The sequence below is a fragment of the Pseudopipra pipra genome, chromosome 22, assembly GCF_036250125.1.
Source record: "Pseudopipra pipra isolate bDixPip1 chromosome 22, bDixPip1.hap1, whole genome shotgun sequence".
Taxonomy (NCBI): Eukaryota; Metazoa; Chordata; class Aves; order Passeriformes; family Pipridae; genus Pseudopipra; species Pseudopipra pipra.
In genome coordinates, this window is record NC_087570.1 from 1,346,765 (window position 1) to 1,372,778 (window position 26,014).

Consider the following 26,014-nt stretch of genomic DNA (forward strand, 5'->3'; position numbering starts at 1 on the left):
GGAGAAATATATATGAAAACTATTGCCTGGGGCACTCGGGGAAGAAACCAAGAGGTTTTAACTCGTGGTGGCTTGTGTTTATGAATTGGAAAACTCGTTTTGCACCTTGGTGGTTTGTATCTTTATGATTATTTTCATTTGCAGTATAAATGAAGCTCGAGGTGCTCCTTTTTCTTATGCCCGAATTTGTGGTGCAGTGAACACCCACTGCCAGGCTGGCTTTATCACAGCACGAGGTTTATCACTGATCTTTTAGCAGTGGTTATTCACAAGGAAAGGCAAAATCTCGTTATCTCTTGCAGTGCACTCACCATTTATCCGAGGGGTCCAGAGCTGCCTGCGATGGATTAATACAGAATTACACACAGGAAACTTCACTGGCTGCAACAAAAATGTTCCAGGTATAAAAGCAGTGCAAGTGAGATGTTGAAGAATTTAAAAGATTAAACCTTGCAAAGTGGAGGGGGAGGAGGGAAGAGCCCACAAACCTTGTTTCTTCTTATTATTTTTTTATTATACAGCCAAGGACTAGTGGCTGACTGGATGATCTTTGTGAATCATCAATTTGCCCCTTTATTTAGGGCAGATTGGAAGCTCTACTGACAATTTGCTAAAAACCTGAGCCCAAAGAGTAACACTTGGCTGTCTGCTGCACAATATCAGGGGCTGTTCCCTACTTCAGCTGGGAGGGAGGGAAGAATTCAGCCCAGACACTTCTCCTGGCAGGGTCATCTGAGCACAAAAGCAGCTGCAAAGCAATCCTGTGACACAGCACTGCAAGGTTTGGGGACCTTGGACTTGTTTGTATTTGCAGGGGGTGAAAACAAAATCATCTGAGCAGTGACAAAATTCACTTGTGTCTGGTCACCTGTTCCCCAAGTGTGTCCCTTTGTCTTTGGCTGAAGAAAACACTCTGGTGCCCAGAAGCTTCCTCATCAAACCCCATGTCCTTCTGCAAAATGTTCTGGCTTCGATTAAACGTTATTTTTATCATTCTTTGTTCAAACATCCCAGCTGCTCTGAGAGCTTTCTAATATTAATTAATTAGTAAATGTAATTCCTTTGAAAAGAATTAATAAGGGGAATTGGAAATAATATTTATATACCTGGTGAGACCCAAATAAACTACACAAACATCAAGCAGCAATCAATCCCAGTTTGAGGGTGACAACAGCAGGTAAGGTTTTGCTGGTAAACAAGGATAATTGTTGCTGGAATGTGATTTACTTGCTGAAAGTCACTGCAACAGTGAACTGGATAACTTTTATGGGCCCCAGCTGTACTTTACTCACCTTCCTTATGGTCTGCCTGGGTCTTGTGAAGACAGTAGAGCACATGCAATGGAGAAAGAGAGGGCAGTGACAGCAGCAGTGAGGGACAAGTGCTGTGGAGCAAAGAGGCACATGTGAGAAAAAACACCACTGGTACTTGTGTTCCATCCTCACACAGAGAGCTCCCCTGCTTTGTCTCCCAGTAGTCCCAAACTGCAGTAATTCACATTTCAGTGCTCATTTCTCTTTGTAGAGGGGCAGCAGAAACAAGAGACAGAACTTGTGACACTGCTTTGGGACCCTCTCTGAGGCTGCTCTGCCTCTGGAGCCAGGCAGTGCTGAGAAGAGCAGAGACTCAAAACCCAAAGAGAAACACCAGCTCCTCTGGGCTGAGGAGAACAGCAGAGCCCAGGCACTTCCCCTCTCACCCTGCACTAAACCTGGCCAGTTCTGCTGGGAAAAGGATGTGGCATCCAGTCTCACTCCAGAGATTGCAGGCACAGAAAACCTGCCCTTTCTATTTGTTAGTTGTTCCAGCAGCTGAGGATGTCCAGTGAGAACAATTTGAATTTGAACAATTTGAATTTGCCTTCTCACCCATGATGTTTCTGTTCTGCTCATGTCAGGACTTCTGCAGGGCTTTGTCTTCTCCACCTGTGAAGGTACTGACCCATGGTATCAGTATTGCCCCCAGACCATTGTTTTAGCATTAAATATTGGTTCACATGGGCCCATCCCAAAGTCCTGGAATGAGGAATGTGGTCACTGGGCAAGCAAACCTAAACCTTCCTGCTCTGACAACAGGGTAGGAAGCCAGGGTGGAGATCTCAGCTCTAAGGGACTTCCATGATTTTGAATCTCTCTGAGCCTTCATTTACCAGCGAGCTCAGCCTGGAGCCAGGCCCAGGAACCCACAGGGCTCCTCTCCTCTCCTCCCAGCTTTTCTGGAATGCCACCTGGCTGCAGGAAGGAGGCAGAGGTGTAGCTGTCCCTGCCCAGCACAGGGGTCACAGCAGTTACCTGGGGCTCACTAATGCAGCCTCTGCAGCAAACAGCCCTGCCCCAAATTTGCTGTTTTAAGGTGAAGGTGGAACAGGCAAAGATCTCAATGTCACTCCAGAGCTGGGAGGGAGGGCTGCGAGGAGGAGGAAGGCAGAAACCTTCACAACTAATGTCAATTTTCTGCATCAAATATTTTGATAATTAAACAAAGCTGATCAAGAGAGGAAAACAGCAGGTCTCCAGAGCTCCGGAAGCAGAGGCCCATTAAATAGAAGAGTCAGAAAGTGCCAGAGGCGGCAGCCTCAGATTAATGGCACTCCAGTAATAGATTTTCCCAGGCACAGTCACACAGGAGACAACTACTGTGCAGCCAGAGCAGCGATGAGGCCGTTAAAGCAACAGTAACATTAAATCACCTGGTTCCAGGGGGCGAGGGGATGGATGTGGGAGAGCATCGGCTGCGGCAGCGCCGAGGGCAGAGCTGGGTCTGCTCCCGGGCACGGGGGCTGCATCCCGGCACTCACCCACGGCAGGGCAGGTGGCAGCTTGGGTGGAGGGGGAATGTAAAAACAGACAAGCAGCAGTTCCAGAAGGAGCACAGTTATCCCTCCCTGAAATGGAGAAATGGGCATTAAACATCTCAGAGTTTGCATTTGCCGGGACCGACCGCAATTATCGAGTACAGATTTTGTCTCTAGTGTTTGTCCCCTGACTTTCAGGGTGTTAAAACACCATTTTGCATTTGTTCAGATGCAGCTAAAGTCGAGGAAGGGAATGGGAGGGATGGCAGCAGGGTGGGAAAGCAGCCCTGTGATCTTATTCAAGCCAGTTTTATCTCAGCAGTGCTTGAACTGATCTTCCTTGAAATGTCCATCCTGTCTAAAGCATTTCTATCCATTCTATAATACAATAATAACAGAAACAAGGGTTTCTTCCAAGCCAGGCTGGCATGGATTAGAGTCCACCACGAGAGTACCTCGCTCCCAGCTGGGATGGATGGAAACCAGATGAAGTGGCTGAAAATCGGAAACAACTTTGAGACGTACTTGAATCCTGATACCATCACATCACAGGGATGGGTTAAATTTATGATCTTATCTAGGATTTTTGTTTGTAATCAATCCCAGACCTACTGGCTATCACTCACTATAAGCTTATGATTTCCTGGTGCTAACAAGGAAAAGTTGGGACATCAAACCATGAGGGAGTGAAGCCAAGCTATGATACAGCAGATAGGATCAGAACTGGAATGCAGCAACAACAAAAAAACCCCAGAAAACAAAACCCACACTACAAAAGTGCCAGCCTCCTGCAGCCTCTGCATTTCAGCCTTTGTCTCTTTTGGCCTGTGCTCCACACAGAAAGTGTGGTGTGTGTGCAGAAACCTCGGGTTCCAGGCAGAAAGGTTTGGGGATAAATGCTACCAGAACAGGAATTAAAAAGGGATACCCTGAGACCAAAGCACAGCTTCAGTGTGAAGTACAGTTGCCATCCTTAACTGTGTATATGCAGAGGGAAATGCAGCAAAATGCACTGATTTCCTAAGTCTTCTCTGATTGAATATGCATTAGGAAATTACAGGTATTTGTGCATATTTCTTTGCATCTTCTTCCATTTCAATTCAAACAGAGGCCTGTTTGGACAAAATAGTGGGTCCAGTCTAAGTCAGGGAGGAGAACTGCTCTTCCCTGATTTCTGCCTGTTTTCCAGGTTGATCAGTGTTGAACAAGGTACTACAAAGGATTGGGCCTCTTGCATATTTACCCACAGCACAGCAAACTTTGGGGGCTTCAGCTGTGACAAAGACACTGGAACTTGGACATTTCAGTCTAATTCTGTCACCAGACCTGGCTGGAATAGGAGCACTCAGCTGGTGCCATGGCAGGGCACAGGGAGCACAGTCCCAGGTGCATGTGCAGTGTTCAACTGCTTGGTTCCCTTTCTCAGACTTCCAGATCCATCCACAGCCCTTTCCATGCCTTTTCCTGGGGATCCTGCCATCAGTGGCCCACTGTGGAACTCCATTTATCTGTGCTGGGTTGAACAGGGACAGATTTAAATGTACAACAGTTGTCTTCTATGAGATGCAGCAGATCTCCCTCACAAGTGACTTCCAGGTGCAAATCAGCATCTTGGAGTTTGGGAGGCATTGGGAACAGCCCTGCTCTGCATCCTGAACAGCCCTTCACCCAGTGAAGGAGCTCCCAAATCCACACTGAGTTGCTTTCTTCCCAACTTTGCATGGATTAGCTGAGACTAAGAGTGTGACAAATCTGTTAATGTTCCAACAGGCCAGCCCTAATTTCGTACATACCCTTCAGTCATTTTCCAGATGGAAACAGAAACTTCTTTTTTTTTCCCCCCACAAACAGGCTGTTAATATTTTCAATATAGGCATGAAAAGATTGTTCAAAGTGAATAAGTTTCAACGGGAGGCATTCAGAGGGTTTCAAAAACCAAAATTCCTGAGCAGCACCTATGGGTTTTGTAGGAAAACAAGGTACCTGTGGTGTAAGTGGAATAGATAAGCTTAGAGGAGAGGTTTAGCAGCTTGCCCAGGATCACTGCAGCTGGAATTCAACCTCTGAATCCCAAGCTCCAAACCCAATCCAAAGGGTCTTTCCCATAACTAGTAAAGCATATTCAGACCTGCATTTGGTTCAGGAGCTCATAGTCAGCCCTATCCAAGCTGCAGGACAATTAATCCCCCAAAGCAAACAGAATTGGACCAGGGAAATAGGCAGGGCCAGGGGCTTTACTCAGCTCTGTAAATCAGGAGGGACTCAGCTGAAGTCACTGCTGTTGGTCTCCTCTGGAAGGAATGGATCAGAACCCGGTCCCAGCATTTTCACACAGTTCTGAGAATCAACATCTGTAACTGTATCAGTAGCCTGGAATTTCCCCTAATTGGCACCAAATGTTCACCAGCTCATTACCTGGGCAAGGCCAACAACAGGGGAGAGGTGGCAGAGGCTGAATGGAAAGCACAAGGAGAAACATGAAGAGCAAACGAGTTCCACACACAGATAGGAACTGGGCTGTAACAGGCATTAAATAATAGCCATAAACTTTTCTTCAAGTACATGAATTACAGTATTATTTCTTCCCAACTGATGCCCACAGTAAAGGTGTGTGATGTTTTTCACTCTTGGTGATGTAAAAACGGCTCCTAAAATTAGCACGTAGCAGCATTTGTGTTGTGTGAATATCCTGCAAATTTGGGCTGGTGTGTGTTGGTGACACAGATTTATGTGCCCTTAGAATCTCTTGAACCTACTTGACTGCAGGGGCTTAAAGACCTGCTGGAGGAATATTGTGTAACCCCTGAGCTTGGGGACTCCCAGTACAGGGACACACTTTGGGACTGATGCCCCTTGTGCCACCTAAAAGAGATGTAGGTTGGGGTCTCTGAAGGGAGAAAGACACCCATCACATGCTGAAACCACAGTGTCAGGAAACCAGACTCCTTGTTAATCTTCAGAGAAGAAAGTGCTTGAGGATTCTGAGGTTTATTCAAGCAAACAAACTTAATAAATCCTGTTAAAGTGTTACTAAGAGTTTTGCTGCTCTACTTGAGATTCGTACCCTCAAGTTCTAATGCAGACTGAGGGAAGGAAGTGCCATTAACTAATGCAGAAAATAAATCCTGCTTTATTCCCAACAAATGCAGCTTCTTGACACTCCCAGCAACAACAAACCATAAGTTTGAATGATGCCACAACAACAGGGCCAACACAGAGACATTGGATTTGATGATTCTCAAGAATCCAGCTCGGGATATTCAGGATATTCCACATCACCTTCTACTCACAAAATGCTTTGGATTGGGCTCATTATTAAAAGCAGCAATTAAATGGTAATAACTGCCTGTACACATCCTCCTTTTGGAATTAACCCAGGGGCTTTGGAAAAGCACATCCTGAGATTAATTACACGTGTCATTAATGTGCAACTGGCACAGGTTGCCCAGAGGAGCTGTGGCTGCCCCAGCCCTGGGAGTGTCCCAGGCCAGGCTGGACGGGGCTTGGAGCAACCTGGGCTAGTGGAAGGTGTCCCTGCCCATGGCAGGGGGTGGCACTGGATGAGCTTTAAGGTCTCTTCCACCCCAAACCAATCTGTGATCCTGTGATCCAGACATTAGTGCCTCTATCCCTTTTGGGAATTTGACCCCAGGTGGGCTCATGCCACCTTTGTGCCATGGCCACTGCTCAGCTTTGTCCACAGGGTCTGGATGTGCCCCACAGCTCCTCTGGGCAACCTGTGCCAGGTCCTCACCACCCTCACAGGGAAGAATTTCTTCCTTATACCCAAATGTCCCCTCTTTCAGTTTGGACCCATCACTCTCTGTCCTGTCACTCCAGTTCCTGATGAGCAGCCCCTCTCTGGCTTCTTTCAGATCCTGGCAGGTGCTGGGATTTCTCCACACAACCTTCCCTTCCCCACAAAACAAAAAAAGCTGTTCAGGCACAGGGTGTCACCTGGATTACATCTTTCCCCAGTTTCAGCAGCGAGTCAGGAACTCATTTCTTGAGGAAATTCTTAGTCCACAACACACCCTGAGCCTGCAAAGCTGCTGTGCTGAAGGATGGAGGTTCTCACCCCCTCGGGGAGCAGGGCACAGCCTGGGCACAGCCTGGGCACAGCTGGCCCCCTCCCTCCCCTCCTCTGTGCCCTGGCAGGAATTTGAGCTGCCACACAAAACCACAGGCTGTCCCTTCCCCTCTCCTGCCTCTCTGAGCCTCTGTTTCCACACGGGTGGGAGGGACCTGCCATCCCCTCCCAGGGCAGCAGCTCCCACACCTGAGTGACCCCATGGAGTCACCTCCCTGCTCTCAGGAAGGGAGCTGCTGGAGCTCCAGCTGCTGTGCTTATCCCTCAGGATCTGATGGCTGGAGCTGTGCCAGGGCAGGGTCAGGTTGGATCTCAGCAAAAGGTTCTTCCCCAGAGGGTGGTTGGGCACTGCCCAGGCTCCCCAGGGCAGTGGGCACAGCCCCAAGGCTGCCAGAGCTCCAGGAGGGTTTGGACAATGCTCTGAGGGACAGGGTGGGATTGTTGGGGTGTCTGTGCAGGGCCAGGGTTGGGACTGGATGATCCTTGGGGGTCCCTTCCAGCTCAGGATATTCCATGATCCCATATACCCAGGCAGGAGCTGTGCCCATGTAGAACCACTCCTTGAAGGGAGGGAAATCCTCCAAGTGCATTTTGCCTTTGGAGATGGGCAGCTCTGCTTCGAGGGGAAAACTACTGTGTGAATTGGCCCTAAAATTTAATTTTCTCTTTAAAACAAATCCCTGCTTTGGCATTTGCAGCAATGATTTACAACACGGAGTGACATTTCCAAAAAAAAGATAATGTGGGTAATGAATTATTTGCTGATCCAAAGGAACAATTGGACATACCTACTTTTGGTGGATTTAATCCCTGCCGAGGTGTTGGCTGGCAGGCATGAAATAGCCCTTTGCAGGGCATTGTGGTGCATTTGTGCCGGGTACAGTTACAGGAGGCAGCTCTGGGACACATCCACGAGGCCCAGGGTGCTGCAGTGTAACACAGCCACAGTAATACGAGCTTTTAAATGCAACATGATGGCAAAAATCCATCTCAGATCCGACCTTCGCTTCGGTTCAGATGCCAACTGTCATAATTCACAGGGAGCCAAGTCCTTCTGCCCTTGCTACCAGAGCCAGTGGGATGTTCCCTCATCAGGGAGGAAGCATCGCTCAAACAGGGGGGGAAACAACTGAATCAGCTGCATTTTTGAACACATCCTTTAAACTGGACCCAAAGGGCTGGAGATGCAGTGCAGTTCACCCAGGGTTCCACACTGCCCATTCCAAGGGCACAGCACTCCTGACATCCATTTTCCTGGCCGGCAGTTTGCTCCTCTGCCGTGTTTTGCCTGCCCAGAGGAGGCAGTTGGGATGCTCTGACCTTCCCTGATCCAGTGCTGCTCAACAAGCTCATCAGGGAGGATTTTATCCCCCCCTGATAACGAGCAGCACACGATAACACATTTCTGTGCCCTGGGTTTGGGTGGGAATGGTCAGAGCCAGCCCAGGCTGGGCTGGGGGAGCTGAGCTGCTCCCTTCTCCTGTCTCCCTGCGTTTGTTGTTCCTCGGGGAGGGCTTTGAGCTCTGCACTCCTGCACCACCCTGCCAGGGTCGGACAGTAGACACAAAAGTGTCCGTTTCAATTTTGATTCTGATCCTGGGATATTTCTAACTCTCTCCATATCCTTGATAGATAATGGTTTAATAAGCGATCTGTTTTTTATTTAAGGGGTCGGTAGTAAAACCCAGATCACGTTTCTCACTTGGTGGGTTAAAAAACCGCTTACGCTCATTTCTGCAATGTAAAACGACACTATATCAAATCAAACATTTCCAGATGTGGCCAGCTTGGGGATGGGAGGGCGAGGGGAGCGACGGCTCACGGCCGAGCTTTCCCAGGTCTGTTTAACAGGATTGGAACCCCACCTGCTGGCAAAGAGTGTTATAGTGATGGCGAGACAAGAACCCGGACAGTTTTGCTTGACTGAAATCTGCGTGCCCCCAGCGATGTCCTAAATATTTAGTCTGATTTCCATGCAGGCTGAGCATCACTGAAGTTAATAAGGGCGCCTCAGTGCTTGAAACTTATAAAAATCATATGGTTAAGGGTGCCCTAAATGTCAGTCGCACTGGCAGACACGAGGAAAAGCACAAATGTCACTTAAGAGCTGATTTGTGTTTCCAGCACTTATGGGACTTCAGAAAAATTCAGCTTTAGTCAAGTAATCTCGGTCTTAATTTGGATAATCTAGGTCAAATCAGCCTTAGACAGATCTAGTCTAGTTAATGATCCCAAAAGTCTGAAGTTTTATGTTCTGGTAAGGCAGAAGGATGAAATCAGTGATATCCTTCTCTGTTATCCCTCTTATGGCAGATCAAAAATTAAGACAGAAAATAGAAGGATGGAAAGATCTCATTCTGAATGCCCATGCCTGAATTAGACAACTTTGAAAGGAAAACTTTATATATTTCACTCAGAATTCACTAAACACCAGCCCATCACTTCCTGAATTACAGCTTTCCATAAAAACAAAAATGAAGAAATCCATCTTGGAGACCATTTATGCCACCTTAGGTCTTGTTAAAATAGCCCAATTAGCAGCATAAAAATTTGCATTTTTAACACATTTCAAAGCCAGGTAAGTTTAAAAAACACAAGAAATTCACAGAAAGCAATTTTCTAGCACGAGAGATCAATGTTTCAGCATTCCCAAATGAGATACTTTCCACTTGCAGCCAGAACAGAGCCCATTCCAAAGCCAGAAAACCTGCACCTCGTGTTGCTCCATCACTGCTTGTTTATGAGCACCAGCCCTGAATGTCCCAGGTCTGATTTCAGCACAGAACAAAGTGTTGCAACGTGTTTTCTCAGGAGACCACGAGCATAGGCTGAGGAGAGAGCAAGAAGAGGGTGATACAGAAAAAAAAATCACCCATTTCCAAAGGGACTCACAGAAAAAACCACTCTGGCTCAGCAGCCACTGGGCACCATCAGACTATTCCACTTTTTTTGGGGGTGCAGCACAGTAAAAAGGTTCTAAGAGCTATCCTTGGAATGGGCTTAAGTCTCTAAAGAAGGAGTTCCTGTAATGTTTGCCCCTAAATCCCCACTGCAAACACGAGAAGGTGTCCAGCTCTGGACAGGCCACGAAGTGGGAGCAGCTCCCTGAGGGTTTGTTCTGTTAATCTTTCCCCTCATGGTGAAGGGAATCCAGGTCAAAAACTGCCCCTGGAACAACCCAAAAAAAAAACCCTAATGAAGAAGAGAGGTTGGGCTGTTTGTGGCATCCTGGCATGAGCACCAGGCATGGCCAAATGTGAGGAAAAGGACAAAGCACTGAGATAGAAGAGAGGCTTCCAAAATGCCAATCAGACAGTCCTGGAAGGATTTTCCTGGATGAACTAATGACAGAGGGACAAGTTAAAGCACCAGGTGAGTTGTTTGGATAAGGCTGAGGTAGAGACACACTCCCCCTCCATGGGTAAGGAAACAAGGTGAGCAAGCTCAGAGGGAAGGTGTCAGCTCTGGAGAGTTTCTGCTGCATGGGGGGGAAATAACTCTTTTAAAAATTGCATTTCCAGCACACTTGGACACTGGCATGAAACGGAAAACAGGGAATAGGTTGTACCTGGCCAGAAAGAAGACTCAGCAGGTACCATCTGCCATGGGGGTGCTGTACCAGCCCTCCCTGCCCCTCCTGGCAGCCCAAACAGCTGGACTGGGCTCACACAGAGGGGGTTCTGAATAAAAAAGGAGTTTGCACCAGCACTGGGCCTGCTTGTCCTGCTATCTGCTGTGATCAAAGCATGGCAACAGCTGCACGTCTCAGCTCACTGGCAATGACCCCTGCAGTGGATCTGCTGGGTCCTCACCCCACAGCTCCAGGGAAAGTGGATTTAAAGAGGAAAAAGGCAGCGAACACCCAAGCTGTGTTTAGCCACACTCTGCATCCTCCTAACCTGCAATCTCTTAAGTGCCACTTACTCAATTAATCCGAGCTCTTCTACTTTAAAAGCAAAGCTGTAACATATTTAAACAGCTCAGAAACCCTCCCCACCAAGCCCTGCTCACTATCTGATCCACCAGCAGTGACTGTGCATTAACTAAGAGAGCCTATGGTTTGATTAACACTTCCACTGCCACTTTGCTGCTGCTGCTGCTCATTTCTGCTGAAATTCTGCTAGAGCTGAAGTTTCTCAGCTTTTTTTAGTAGGGTGGATCTCATCTCAGTGGGGACTGTCTTTTGGAGCAGCTCCTAGAACATCCTTGCAGCAGCTATAGTAACTATTTTTATAGGCAAGTTTTATTAGGAAAGTATTTTAAATGGCCTTTGAATGCAATTTAGCAGCTGGAAATAAGGCAGTGTGCCAGCATCATGTGAGCAGACAATCTGTGGAGCACCAACAAGTGCTACCAGAGATCCTCAGTGCTCTCCAGGCTGTGCATGAAAACCCAGGACAGAACCCACTGTGCAACGAGCCAGAAGGTGCCCTGAAACCACAAATGCCTGGAAGGTTGAGCTGTGCTCTTCCTGGGTCTCTCCTTAGAAAAGACCCTACTTTCAGAGACCTAAAGGACATATTTAGAGCTAAAATAGGTCTGGAAAGGGTGGTTTTATTACTCAGTGGATGTCAACTCACCATAAATACGTGTAAGGACGTGAGCAGCTCCCCTGGCACTGCTGGGGCCACTGGTGAGAGGGGAAAGGAGTGAGAGTTCAATACTGAAGGGCTTGGTCCTAAACAAATGATCCAGGGTATAAAACTAAGTGGCCCAAACACACGGGGCCTGACACATTCATCTGCTGCCCCAGGAAGCAGGAAAAGCTCTGGATTTGGGAGCAGACACGAGGCCCTGTGGCTCAGCCAGGCTCTCGGGCCAGGAACCAGATTGGCATCACTGGGAGCCATCAGATGACTGAGGAAGTGAAAACAAAGCTGGAAATAGCTGAAGACCCGGTTCTAATCTCAAGCCATGCTGGCACAGTCATGTGTGGAGTTACTGTGGTTTCAGCTCATGCAAATAAGAGTGGAAACTGGCCTCCAGTACGAGAACACACTGAGGGAAAAGGCAGCTTTGCTTTTAGACATGACTCCAGTTGTTCAGTCTGAGAGTCAATTAAGTTTTGCTTTCTCGACATCTCCTTCCCAATAAAGGCTCAGTTTGTGTGCTAGGCATTTTTTTTTTAAATAAAATAAAACAAAATCATACATTTGGCAGGACCTGGACATTCCTGCTACTAAATTGTTCTGTACTTTATGCAAAATTTCAGGGTATTAAAGAGAAGGGGAGTAGCCCCTTTGACCAGTGTCCAACTGTTTAGAACTGTCAAAGGGGAGGGTTTGCCCATGTGTACATGTGGGATGGAACACAGCCATCCTACCACAAAATGTTCCCAAAGCAAACATCCAAAACCTGGCTGCTGGCAAGGGACACCAGCAGCCTCTGCTGAAACCAGTCATTCACACAATGCCAAACCAACAGATCCCCACTGGTGACAAGCAGGTTATTTTCTTCCCTCCTGAGAGAGGGCCATTGCAAGGGACAGGAAACAGGGACTGGTGAAGCAGATGTGGGCTCAGGGGCTTCATCTGCAGGGAGGAGGAAGGTGGGTTACTGCAGATGTGCAGAAAAGGGACCATGAGCATAGTAAAGGTCACACCTGGAGGGACCACCTGAACCAGAGGGTACAGACCCTGCTAAGTCAAGACTGGCTAAGCAAGAGAATCATTGGTTTGGGTTGGAAGGGACCTTAAAGCTCATCCAGTGGCTTCTAGAGAATCCACTTTGTTTCAGGCAGTGCTGAGAGACCAAAACTTTCTCCAGCCCTGCGTCAGCCCCCATGCAGTGCCAGCTCTGCCCTGTTTCACAAAACAAGGTTGTGGCCATGTCCTTCCCCTGGAAGCCACAGTCCCACTCCAGCCTCGTTCCCCTCTTGCCCTGCTGCTCTCCCACCCCAGGGCTGTGCCACTGCCAACCAACCAACCAATAACCCATTTCACCACCATGTTCTCCTTCCTCCCTCGTGTTAACACCTCCCCACCAGCTGAGTGATCCCTGCACGGCCCAGACTCCTGTTATTGTTCTGCCTCTGCTTTGACACCTTGTTGGAGGAGCTGTGTTGATGGGTTGCAGGTGCCCCTGGCTATGGAACCGGCCAACAACCCACTCACAAATTTGCTCCACTTGTTAATATTAAAATCATATGGCCAATGCCTCCCTAAATTGGTTCAGGCTTGAGGTACTGCTGCTTCACAGTAGGAAGGGTGTTACAACAAGGCTTTCTGCAGGCCCTGCTATTTATGGTAAACACTCCACACTGTTGAAATAACATAAAATTTTGAGATAAACCCATTCTAGCAAAGGAAATGTTAAAGTGCCACCGACTCTGCTTTACAGCTCCACACCAAATTGTGCTGCAGCTGCCTCAGAGGGTCCCTGATTTAACACAGGGCTGAGCTCCACACATGCTGTGCTTGTGGGTACAGAGAACACAAGGAGATTCCTTTATTTTCTACCTTTGTCTGGTCACAAAGTTGTCCAGACAATGTCAGGGAGGGCTCTGTCCCTGATGTTTGTGGCACTGGGAGCTCTGTGGGTCTGAGACTGCAAAGAGTGGTGGACATTTTACAAGGTAAAGATCACATTAGGTTCTGAAGATTCTCTGCTTACCAAGCCTGAGAGGGCAGATGAGAATATCTGCTGGTGCTCCTTCATTTATTAAGCAGAAGAGAGAGGAAAAACTCTATTTAAACTCTAAGCTTGGGCTGATTTTTTATGTGGATTGTCTAAAGAAAGGGTGAAGCTGGTTTTCACCTTCCCACACAACTTATTTCATTCAGAATTTGATTACAGGTGCTAATATGATCCCTCGGGAGTTCATCCACCATCAGAATAAAATCAAAGACAACATATTATCCCAAATATTCCTGATGTGCATGTACTCCTTACACACTTCGTTGTCTGCAAAATATTTTAGCAGGTGGACTGGTGGTGATGTCTGCAGCAATTGGAACCCAGAACTTTACAGGTATTTCAAGAGATAAGCACCAAGCTGGGCTTTGTTCCCCTGCAGTGACACAGAGGGCTGGAGTTGTTGTAGAGACTCACTTGCCAGAGACCCAGGCAGGAAACATGGTCCCTGCACGAGCCAGAGCATCCAGCCAGACCTGAGGAATTTGCCTGTTTTCTGCCAACTCCTCCCATGGAACAGAAACACAAAGTAGCCTGAAACATGTCCTCGGTGCTGGCACAGCCCTAGCAAGGAGCCCTTGCCAGCCAAAGCTGTTTCCTTCCTTTAAAAAGTGACCACCCTGGTTTTTTATCATTAAAATATTTACCTTTGCCATACAGACCGATCTGCAGGTTCTTGGCCATCCCAGTTGTGCTCATATGGTGGGTGAAGCAAATAAAAACGGTGCAATTACCCCTGTTTTCAGACACCAGCAATCCCAAGGAGCCAGGTCCAGGCAAATAACCTGTGCAGAAGTGCTCAGCTGGCCAGAGAACACCATTTCTGACCTGCCATGACTCCTGGAAATCCAACTAGAGTCATTTTATGGTTGTGAGTGCCAGTGAAAGATATCAAAGTCTACAAGTTTCCTGGAAATCCTATTTATGTCTCAAAATCAAGAAAAGCTAGGAAGCAGTGTGTGATTCTGTGACCAACAGTTACTTTAAGAAGAGAAGTTTACATGCCACCTTTATATGTTTATTACATTAATTCCAAGGAATGAGTGACACTGCCTGTTCCAGGATATCCTGTTAATCCTTCACAGGAAAACCTGTGGCTTCTCTCCACGGGTACAGTCTGCAAAGACTGAGATTCCTTCTTTTATCCATTCAGTTTGGGAGCACATGCATTCCAGAGTTCTGAATTTACTCTTTGCTATAACCAGAGCTGGGGGTCTCATTTAGGATGAATTCAGACCTGGATTCAGACAGTTATTTGAACTTCAGATGCCAGACAGAAGAGCAAAGGGAGAGTTTGAGGAGCTGTGCAGACACAGAATCATTATCAGAACAAATCAGTCCAATGCTGAGAGCTGCTACCAACGTCCTAAAACAATTGTGTGCATCTTCCAGGGGGCTTTTCCCAGAATTATTGCATGCTCTGGCCTCCAGAAGGCCACCCCAGAGGTTGCTGGTTTACGGTAGTTGAAGTGGGATTAGCCTTCATGAAAGACTCAGGAATACTTTTTCTCAGTGAAAGTTTACAATAATATTTTAAAGACTCTCAACCAACACCCACACTTAAGCTTTGAAAACAGATAATGCATTTTTAATGGGGTTGCACATCTGACAAGGAATTTGACTAATTCCTCTGATAGCAGACAGCTTCCTCCCCATAATTCATCTCAAAAGGATCAAGAATCAAAACACTCCCTGCCATCTTTGGAATGGCCCCTCCGCCCAGGCCGCCTGCAAAGGCTCAGCTCAGCTCCAGCACTCAGTGGCAGGAGAACAGAGCACAGATACCTGACCCCCCCGGGCTGTCCCACCAAAACAGGGGCTGCAGTCGGGGAGGGAAGCAGGGAAAAGCCTCCAGGACAGGGGCTGCTGACACTGAGCCCATTGTTTCCCCACCAGTGGTTCAGCTCTCCCAGTGTCAGTGGAGCCACCAAGACCCTCAAAGGTGCTCGAATCACATCATGTCTTTGTTCTGCTGAACTAACAACTGGCAGTTGCCTGAATTTGAGGGGGTTTAAAAGGGAAAGCAGGAGAGCATTCTTTAGCTTTCTTATTATTTGCCCTAATGAGGATTTCCCCCTCATAACTGGGGGTTCTGCCATACACTAAAGCCCTTCTCCAGAGGAGGAGACAGGTCAGTGCTGCCCACAATCACATGGCTGTGCCTTCTGCACCACTCACAGCATAATCCCTTGTAGATGCTCCACAGCACAAAACCCAGCAAGGTCTGTCAAGGCATTTTTAGCATTTGTTCTGTTAAAAAACAAGAAAAAAACCCTGAGGTATTAGGGTGCACTAATCTTTAGAAAGGTTAATTTATTCATAGGGATTTTGACAGAGATGTATGGCTAGGCTGGAGTCCCAGGCACTTCTTCCCAAGGGGAACTGCTAGTGCAGAGCCTGCTTTCCTGACACGAGGAGAGAGAGGCTTCAAAACAGACCCAAACTGCATTAAGTGGGACTCCCAAGCATTCAGGGCACTTGCACTTGCTCCAAACTCAGGTGCCTGTTGATGCAGCAGAGAGGAGCAAACAGAGCTCACTGCAAGCCCAGCTCAGAGTGGTATGAGCTGGTGTCAGCATGGGATGGACAGCACACGGTGCTGCCTTGGTGAAAAGCAGATCTTCTCTCACCCATGTCCCTCTGGGCTGTTCACACCCTGCCTGGTTCTCCACAATAATGGTTTGGATTTCCAGACAACACCTTGGGTACTTGTTCCCAGGCTGGTGTTTAGCAAAACCAAATGGAATCTATTTTTCTGGGTATTTTGGAATCCCTTTTTCAAAATGCCAGAAAATAAATCCACGGCTGCTTCAATGGGAGGAATCTGCTAAAATAAACTGTATCCTTGAAATAAACACATTAGAAAGGAAGGGGGGCATGATTTTAAGATATCTGATCATGTCCTGTTTTTTCCACTGGGAACAGAGTCTACTCCATAACTGCACAACGATTAGAATCTCTTTACCCTTCTAAACTCAGGCAGAGAGGATGTGGCCTCTGGGACCTGTCAGGACACTGCAGGAACCCAGCCTAGTAACTGATTTGGTTGCTTCTTTTTAATTTGCTTGGGTTCTGTGCAATTAAAACTAAACTTTCCACGGGCTGTGGAAGGACAGAGCTAATTTGTGACTGCCCTCCCCTTCCTGCAGCAATTCTTCACTGTCAGGAACACCTGAGCTGTTCCTTTCAAGCTCTTGACCCACAAAGCAACTTAATCCTGCTGGTGGGTGGGTGACCCACATCCCAGGGTGTGCAGTAAGGATGCACCAGCACGGCCAGGAAAATGAGCCTTTCCCTCTATTCCCTCAGCAGGTTGGAACAGAGGATCTCCAGAGATCCATTCCAACCAGTGCTCTGTAATTCCACGATTTCTTTTAGGGGGGTCTCTGGACACACAAAATGCCTCCCCACACAGAGCCAAGCACAGCTGGGAGTTCTCCATATTTTTCTTGTGCTGCAGCAAAGCAACCACTTTTTCCCACAAAAAAAAGAGGGTTTTGCCTGAGCTGCACAAGGATCCCAAACTACCAGAGCCCAAACCACACCGGAATGAGGAGCTCACCCCAGAGAACCACCTCCCTCCTCTCACAGCCATCCCCACACAGCCTTGCTTTTCCAGCAGTATCTTAATTCCACTCCAAACATTTCCCAGCGTCTCCCCCAGTGCTAAAATCAGAAATGGCTCCTCTGCAGCTCCCCTGGGTTGCTCTCCTTGTTTCCACCTGCACTGTGAGAGAGCAGCTCAGCCCACCCCAGCCAAAAGCAATAAGGCTCTGCTGACCAGAGCTAGTTAACTGCTAGTTTAGATTATTAACCTCTTGCACTTAATGAGAGTCCTGAGGCTGCTTAAGCCACAAGACTAAATTTCTCCTAACCACAAACATGGAATCCTCATTAATATGAATCTGAAACACTTTCCCAGGAAGAAATAATTTGTAGAATGTAGAATCTACCCAGAAGCAAATGATGCTGGATTTAGAGGTATGTTTGAAACTTCTGCAGTTCAGTTTAATTTTTCCCCAAGGAGAGGGAGGAAGGTCTGGATGAAGAAATGGATTTTTATTTTTAATTGCCAGGTGTCACCAGACCTTAACAAGAAAGTTTTCTGACGTTTTCCCCAACACCCCCAAATACTTGTAATTATTTTCTGGGGAATTTTACCTGAAAAATGATCTATTTCTAACTGAATTTAAGCCTGTGTTATGCAAACAGTAAACCAGCTTGTTTGAAAGTAATCCCTACCCAAGGGCCAGCGGAGGAATAAAAATAAATAAAGTATGAGAGGTTTTACAAAACCACAGACACCACCGGGGTTCCCAGGTCTGAGGGAAGAAAACCTGGCCATGCAGGCTCCCGTTCACATCCTGGCCAGGGGAACGTTTTGGGATGTGGAATGTTTTGGGATGTGGAATGTTTTGGGATGTGGAATGGTTTGGGATGTGGAATGGTTTGGGATGCCTTACAGGTTGCCGTGGGTCGGGTTTCACAGCCATCGGCACCTGCTCCCTGTGAGGGGAACGTGGCCGTGTCCAGCAGCACAGCCAAACCAGGGAGCACAGCCAGCTGGATCCATGGCATGGGTTTGGAACTGCAGCAGGGCAGGGCCTGGCAGCACAGGAGCACTGGCTCTGAGCCCAGCCCTTGGTGCTGAGCCCCGGGACTCCCTCGGTGGCCACCAGTGATCAGAGCTGCTCTGTTCACCCAGGTCCCCAGAGAGACCCACCCTGCACCCAGCTCTGGGTGTGCTCCCTCAGCTGAGAACTGTAGAATCATAGAATCACAGAATCAGGTGGGTTGGAAATGAGCTCCCAGATCATCAATCCAACCCTTGATCCAACCCCGCTGTGGTTCCCAGCCCATGGCACTGATGCCACATCCAGTCTCAGCTTAAAAACCTCCAGGGATGGAGAATCCACCCCTTCCCTGGGCAGCCCATTCCAATGGCTGAGCACCCTCTCTGCAAAGAAATTCTTCCTGATCTCCAACCTAACCCTCCCCTGGCACAGCTGAAGACCCAGCCCTCTTGTCCTACTGATAGTTGTCTGGGAGAAGAGACCAACCCCCACCTGGCTCCCCCCTCCTGTCAGGGAGTTGCAGAGAGTGAGGAGGTCTCCCCTGAGCCTCCTCTTCTCCAGGCTGAGCCCCCCCAGCTCCCTCAGCCTCTCCTCACAGCACTTGTGCTCCAGTCCCTTCCCCAGCCTCGTTGCTCTTCTCTGGACCTGCTCCAGCCCCTCCATGTCCTTCCTGAGCTGAGGGCCCAGAACTGGACCCAGCACTCCAGGGGTGGCCTCCTCAGTGCCCCTCCACTGGTCCCCTCTGCAGTGGTGCTGCCCCGGGGGTGGCACAGCCCTGCCGGGCGCTTTCATCTCCGCGGGTGTCCCAACGGGCACCAGCTTTGAAGTGAGGAGTGAGCCTTCCTGGGGGTGGGATCAGGTGCTAACAGGAACAGGGGGTCTCTTTCCCAATTGTTCAGCCCCTTGTCTGAAACCCAAGCCCCCTCCACGCTCAGAGGTGCTGGTGAAACCTGAGGAAGGGCGGGAAGGTGCAGGCATCCCTCTGAACCTCGGAGTGCCAGGGGAACACCCTGTGGGAAACTGTGCTTCAGAAGCACAGTTTCCTTGGGTGGAAACAGCCCCCAACTGCCAGGGAATGCACGTCCTGGAAAGCATCAGTGTGTAATGCATTATCCCCTGGTGTCTGAGCTACTGTGCTGGCAAAAGCTTTTCCTAATGACAATCACATCCCACCGCCCCCCTCACGCACACTGGTTTGCATTACAGAAAACATGGAACAACACAAAGCCAATTTCTCTGGGCTGCAACTGGGTTTGGATTTGTTCCAAGCAGTCACTATCTAACAATCTCCTTCCAGGAGTTCCCACTCGTTTCTGCTGCATCAATCGATTTTTATGTTGGTATCTTGTTTTAATCTTTTCTGTCACATGGGTGCAAGTGCAGCAGCAAGAGCAGATGGGGCTCATTTATGTGTATCACAAAGCTTGGTCTTAATGCATTTAAAGAGTTTTCTCAGGTATGTTTGGCCTCTCTGACATATACACAGTGTTTTTCATTAGATCTATTCCTGGAAGGTTTTGTTGAAATTTGAAGGATCAGTGGGGCAATTTTGCCTCTCTCTGATTTAACAAGCTTTTTTTTTGGCAGATTTAGTAGCAAAGAGATACCAATCAGATATCCAGATATTTTTGCCCAAAACAGGCATTTTAATTTTGATTTGCAAAGTGATTGTTTTACTATCACTTTGTTGGAATTCCTAAAAATATATAGGAACACTAAATTTCTTCCAGCTCTGCCCACAGGGTGTGCTCTCCTGGATAGAGCAGAGATGACCCTGCCAGGTCAGAGCTGAGCCAAGGAAGGCCCAGAGGCAGCATTTTACTGCCATCCCCACTGTACAGCCTGTTCTGTGCATATAAATACATATTATTCCATAGTCTGTTGATAAGGATCATTCCACTCACATGAAGTTCATGTCAAACCACACATTGTGCAGCACTGAACTCAAACAAGAACCCACAACACAATAATGGACTCTGCAGGTTTCATTCCTGATGGTCATCACTAGCTCAAGTGACAAATAAATTCCTTAGGCTCCCACCTCTTCCTGAAATCCAAGAGCTCTCAGGGATCAGCGAGGATCAAGACAAGCCAGGGAGTGCTGCCCAGGCATCCCAGCAATGGGAGCTGCTCAGCTTTCCCTCCCTGCTGGGGACCAGGGAGTGTTGTCACCCTGACAGCCAGTTCCCTCCTGCACACTGCTGCTGGGCTTCCACGTGTCCCTTTGGTGTGAGTCAGCCTCTCAGAGTGGAGTTATGCCAGACTTCCCCTCATTTACTGGATGGCAAAAACTTCATAGCATCATTTAAAATAAGCAGTTTTCACCAGCAAGGTGTAAAACCCCCTTAGTGCTGTTCAGAGTCCAGGAGTGGCCTCCTATGCAAATAATCACAATAATCACAAACCCTTCTCTGACTGTTCTGTTAACACTGAGCCCAAAACCTGATTTTTACAGAATTTTTCCTTCCTTTTAACCTTTTTCTGCTGATGCATCTGGTCAGTTCCACCAGGAAAAAACTGTCTTTATTGCCTCATAAACAATTCCCTTTTATGAGCATGAAACAACCATTTCCTCCACAGGTTCCTCTACCTGTGCACAGCACTCACAGAATCAGAGAACATCCTGAGTTGGAAGGGGCCCACAAGGATCACCAAAGTCCAGCTCCTGGCCCTGCACAGGACACCCCAAGAACCCCACCCTGTGCCTGAGAGCATTGTCCAAACACTTCTTGACCAGCCACAACCCCAAGCACTGAATAAATTCCCCTGAGTAAATTCCCCTGAACACACCATTGCCTCATGCCCAGGGCCTTGGGCTCTCACACCACAGCTCTGAAACCTCCTTCTGATCTTGTTTCTTCTCTGAATGCTGCAGACAACGATGCTGGAAGCTCATTTTGCCACGTGTGTCTGAACACAACTCTGATACCTCTATGATTTTTGCTAGCTTTTCTTTCTTTTTTTTCTTTTTTCTTTTTTTTTGACATTTTACACAGGACAGATGTTGTCACCGTGGCTGCTCTTGTAAACAAGATATGGAGATGGTCTGGATTGGGTTACCTTGCTAAAATAGCTTAAAATAAATAAAAGGATGGTTGGTCTCTCTCGGATGAATTAGCTTGATTGGAACTGTCAGATTAAAAAGGCCTAAATAAACAGAGTTGGGCATCTACCCCTAATGGAGCCAAGGGCCCAGGACAAGCAGTAAAGATACTCCAAATGAAAGGCTGGATCACAGAATTATCCCTGCACAGACACAGCTGAGACCTACGGAAGCATCTCCTAAACCCCGGGCTAAAGAGGGCCTTGGATTTCCAGAGCCCATGGATTTGGCTAAAAGCTGTGCTGGTTCTCCCCCCCTGCTGATAAATAACTTCACAGAAACATAAAGCCAAGGGCTCCTAGAGATGCCAGAGACCATCACTGCCTCTGTCCCTTCAGAGCTGCTGGGCCAGGGGAAGATGGGACGTTCCTCCACAAACCAGGCTTTGAACCGGTTAAGTCCTTAAAAATCAAATTTATTACACTAATGTCTCCTTCCACAGGATTACCCATGGTTTTGGCTGTTTACAGTCTTCTTGTTGGGGCTCTCCCTTCCACTTCTACGCCATAAAAAAATTCTCCACTGCCTGCTCTGAACTGCTGAGCCATTTTTGATATCAGATGGCAAACAATCCACTGTCCTCCAGCTCCTATTAGTCCATTTAAAAGCCCCATATAACCACGCTCCTGTGGTGCAACAGCAAAACACTGATAATTAAAGACTCTGACTCTTTTTACAGCAGTGCCCTTTTACATTTAACACCTTGACCTGTTCAGGCTGAAATTTTCAAAGTCTGTCTCAGACCAAGTTTCTTCGCCCCCCCAAAAAAAAATAAATCAAAAATAGCTCATCTGTGGGCTGGTTGGTTTGTACACAAATAAAGCTAAAGAAAAGCATTTTGTTTTGCCATGCTAACTGTCTTCTGTGAGTGGCATGGCCTGAGACATCGAGTTGTTAGAAATTCCTGGATCCTGTGACTCCCCCCCGGTCAAACAGCTCTGAATCCAGCCCAGAAACCCAGCTCACCTACACAAAGAATTTGGCCCACAGCAGACACACATTATTGTAGAGCCGCCCAGAAAATAGATGCCGCTCAGACCAGAAATCACCTTAAATGACTGTCGGGTTGACTGGGTTACAATATTTTTAAGGATCATAAAAATAAATACAGGCAGGCAGAGAGCGGGGGCAGCGGGCTGCCAAGGCAAACAGGCCGTGTGGAGGGTGCTCACCCCGGGCAGCACCGGGCTGCTGCAGCCTCCAAAGGCCGGGCTGAAGGAGCCTTTGTTGGGGCTGTGTGTGTTTAAGGCCCGGCGAGCGCCCCGCGTATCAATCACCGCTGTCACCCCGCACAAGTGCAGATCTGTTACACTCAAAGGCCTGTCAAACCAGACATGATTTAATTTGTCATTTCTCTCTCCCTCTCTCCCCGGCGCGGGGTGCACGTGCTCTTCATTACTCTTCATCATCAGCAAAATGAATACATTTTTTGTATGATTTTTTTTTTCTTCCCCCCCCTCTCTCCGAGAGGGTGGGGGGACGGTTGTTTACCAGTGACCCAGCACTTGTGAAGAGATCATAAGCAGCTGTTCCCTACATGCCCTCACGATCCGAGAATTTCGCTGGAGCCGTGGGAGGAGTGGGAGAGCAGAAGGGGCTGTTTGGGCCATTTTTTCAATAGACAAAGGCCCAAGTCCCACACAGAGTCCCCGGAGCTTGTCCTGCCTTCTATTTCTTCACTAAATTGTCCTCTTCAAGCTCCTCTAATGGGTTGAGTCCTTAATAATCAAATTTCTTACACTAATGTCTCCTTCCACAGGATTACCCATGGTTTTGGCTGTTCACAGTCCTCTTGTTGAGGCTCTCCCTTCCACTTCTGTGCCATAAAAAATTCTCCACTGCCTGCTCTGAACTGCTGAGCCATTTTTGATATCAGATGGCAAACAATCTGTTATCCTCCAGCTCCTATTAGCCCATTTAAAAGCCCCATATAACATGGTATCTTCACATTATGTTTTTTGGGAGCACAACTATCAGGGAGTTTTGTTCACTTCAGGACTGCCAGATTTAATTTAAAAACTGTCTGATTTCTATAACTCCGTGAGTGTGGTGGATTTCATTCTTGAGAGAAGCTTTACCTGCTGTCGTAATAAGTAAAGCAGATACAAGAAATAGCAGCATGTTGTGAGAAAAGATTAACTCCTTTCTTTCACAGTTTGTGTGGGATTCTCTCTCTTTAAGATAGAAAGAATGAATGATAAAGGAGAAAAGAAACAATCTAAGCAGAAGTATATTAAGGTAGGAGAAAGAAATATTATCTATTGATAAGTATACTTTTGAAATTGGTGGGAAACATGAAGCTAGATGCCCCAAAAACCTGTAAGTGCAGTTACTCTTTTCCTTCAAAAACAAGTCTAAACTAATAAAAAAAGCTCTTAACTCTGGGCAAAATGCCAAATAATCCTTCAGCCAGATAAATCCCCGCTGCTCTCAGTGGGAAACGATGTCCCAGAATTGTCCAAGGATGCCACAGTTTGGAATAACATTATTTTGGCATAATATTAATACTTTCATGGTATAAAGCTTTATTTTATCCGAAGTTGAGACCCTTCTAAAGAGCACTCAGCAGAGCCAAGGCTGTGGAGTTTGTCTCCAGCACTTCATAGAGAGGGGTGTTTCCTCTGTTTACAGATGGGAAAACTAGAACATCTCTAGAAGGAGTGAATGTTTAGTCTTTAATGTGGACTAAAGCTCTGGAACAACACTGCCAGAGAAATGAATCTGCTCCAAAGGGGACTAGAAGCCCCTGATCCTGGGTCACAGTCACTGTGTGTGCTGGCACTGCAGGAGTTCAGGTGCCTCCTTCCACCAACATTTCATTCTCTGCAGGAAGTCGGATAAGAAAGTCTGAAAACCAGGTCTTCCCACTTTTAATGACATCTCTCTCTGCCACAAACAAGCTGCCTGCCCTCTGCAAACCCACCTCCCGTGCAGGAAACCCAGGCACAGCTGCCCCCTGCACGCCCCCAAAGAGCAGGGAGTTCACCTGGTGACAGTCACCAGGGAAGTGTCACCAACCCACGGGGGAGGACAAGAACCAAACACAAGGGCCAGTCCCTCAGCTGCAGCCCTGGCTCTGGCCTGGAGCCCCTTTCCAAGCATCCCATCTGCAGGAGAGCAGATCCACAGCTCCACCAACCAACAACCTCATCAAGCACCCCAGGATTGATGTTCCTGGGGCAGCCAACAGCAGCCATGGGGAGCCCCAAGGACAGGGAGCCTCCTGCACATGCTCCACGGGTTTTCTGAACCCAGTCCCAAATCCTGCTTTACCTATTAATGTGAATGGCCCTATTGAATTCACTTGGACTGCTTATGGGAGTATGGACAGAAAACTTTGGCTCTGCTTTGGTAAACTAAACTTCAGGAAGTCTGGGTGTACCATAACAAAGCCCCTAAAGCCAGCAAGCATCATGAAAGGAGCTTATTTCATTACTAAATCAATTTATGAGTATAAACACGGAGTTATCTGACTAAAATATGGATATTGCCCATTTGAAATACTGCACCTCAACCCCACTAAATGTCACCAACAGGCATCCCTGAAGGAAGCAGGCAGCATGCTGCCTTTGGATGCCCCAACTATAAATCAAGAGATTTCCTGAAGTCTGCCTGGAATAGTGGAGAGTAGCCAAAATTACATGAAGTGCTATTTGTGTGCTATTAGTTGTGGGGTGGGAGCAGGGAGGGGTGTGGGAAGGAAAAAAGGGGAAGAAGGAAAACCACTTTCTTAATAGTTCCTACAACGTTTGGAAAACATTCATTCACAGCATCCATTTATCAGCCTTCCATGTAATAACTCCAGGCCAAAAAGGAAAAAAAAAAAAGGCTGAAGGGAGGTAGGTGGGGAGAGGAAAACAGGGATACCAGGTTTTAACAGGGAAAAACTGGAATGTTGTCAATGTTTCCATGTAAAAGACATCTTGCAGCCACAAAGCACTGCTTGTGTCCAGGTGCCATTCGAGGGTAGCAGATGATGTCAGTTGGTTCTGCTCACTGCTTTTATTTATAGCTGAACAATAGCCCAGTCTTAGAAACTCTTAGATTTTGCATTCAGGCAACTGCACCTCTCGCACCGCAGGTAGGTTCAAATCCACCCAAAAAGCATCCACAGTGTCATTTGGATAGCTGGAAAAACCTGGCAGACACAAAGGCCAGGTCCTGGCACGGCCGAGCACGGGACCCTCAGAGACCCCCTGAGCCACAGCTGGAGTGTTCCAGGTTCTCTGCTAGGGAAGGGATGCCAAGACACGTTGAGGTGATGTAAAAATGTAAATGGATGTTAAAAAAGGGCTATTTAGGAAAGCAAACAGTCCCCACTGCACACACAGGGCTCCACACCGAGTGCCACCCCTGCAGCTTGTCCTGCATCCCGTGGCCAGGTGGGATCCTGCAGGGCAGGGTTTGCCTTTCCCAACATGGAAATGAAAAGGTGCTGAGCAATCAGGCCCTGGTGTCTCATTGCATCCCCAACCCGAAAAATGCAGCAGGATCCAAGGCATGGAAACCAAAAAACATGCATGTGTGGGGCTGAAGACAAGGGATGGGAGCAAAGGGTGATGTTGGGAGGGCCCTCCCTGCCGAGCCTGAGATCAGCTGGAACCCAAAAATCAACCGTCTGTCTGGGAGAAAGACAGATCTGGGCAGCCAGAGCTCACATTCTTTTCCTCATATTTTAGCTGAACACACTCAGGGTTGTCTTTTGATGTTTCTAGCCGAGAGAACATTTTCATAAAGCACAACAAAACACAAACCCTCTCTGGGAATCCCTGTCGGGGCGATGTTTCTGATTAGTGCTAATGTTTTTCTGGCCGGCTGTG

General features: G+C 47.7%; 1 long non-coding RNA gene across 1 annotated transcript in view; it reads right to left on the bottom strand.

The window, feature by feature from the left end:
* Positions 1-1,166: 1,166 nt before the first annotated feature.
* LOC135425773 (uncharacterized) overlaps positions 1,167-26,014 on the bottom strand; it is a 42,840-nt gene continuing 17,992 nt past the window's right edge. The window contains exons 2-3 of the long non-coding RNA XR_010435753.1: positions 2,690-2,884; positions 1,167-1,384 (exon numbers count right to left, since the gene is read on the bottom strand). This is a non-coding gene — a long non-coding RNA (uncharacterized LOC135425773). The remainder of the gene's footprint in view (positions 1,385-2,689; positions 2,885-26,014) is intronic.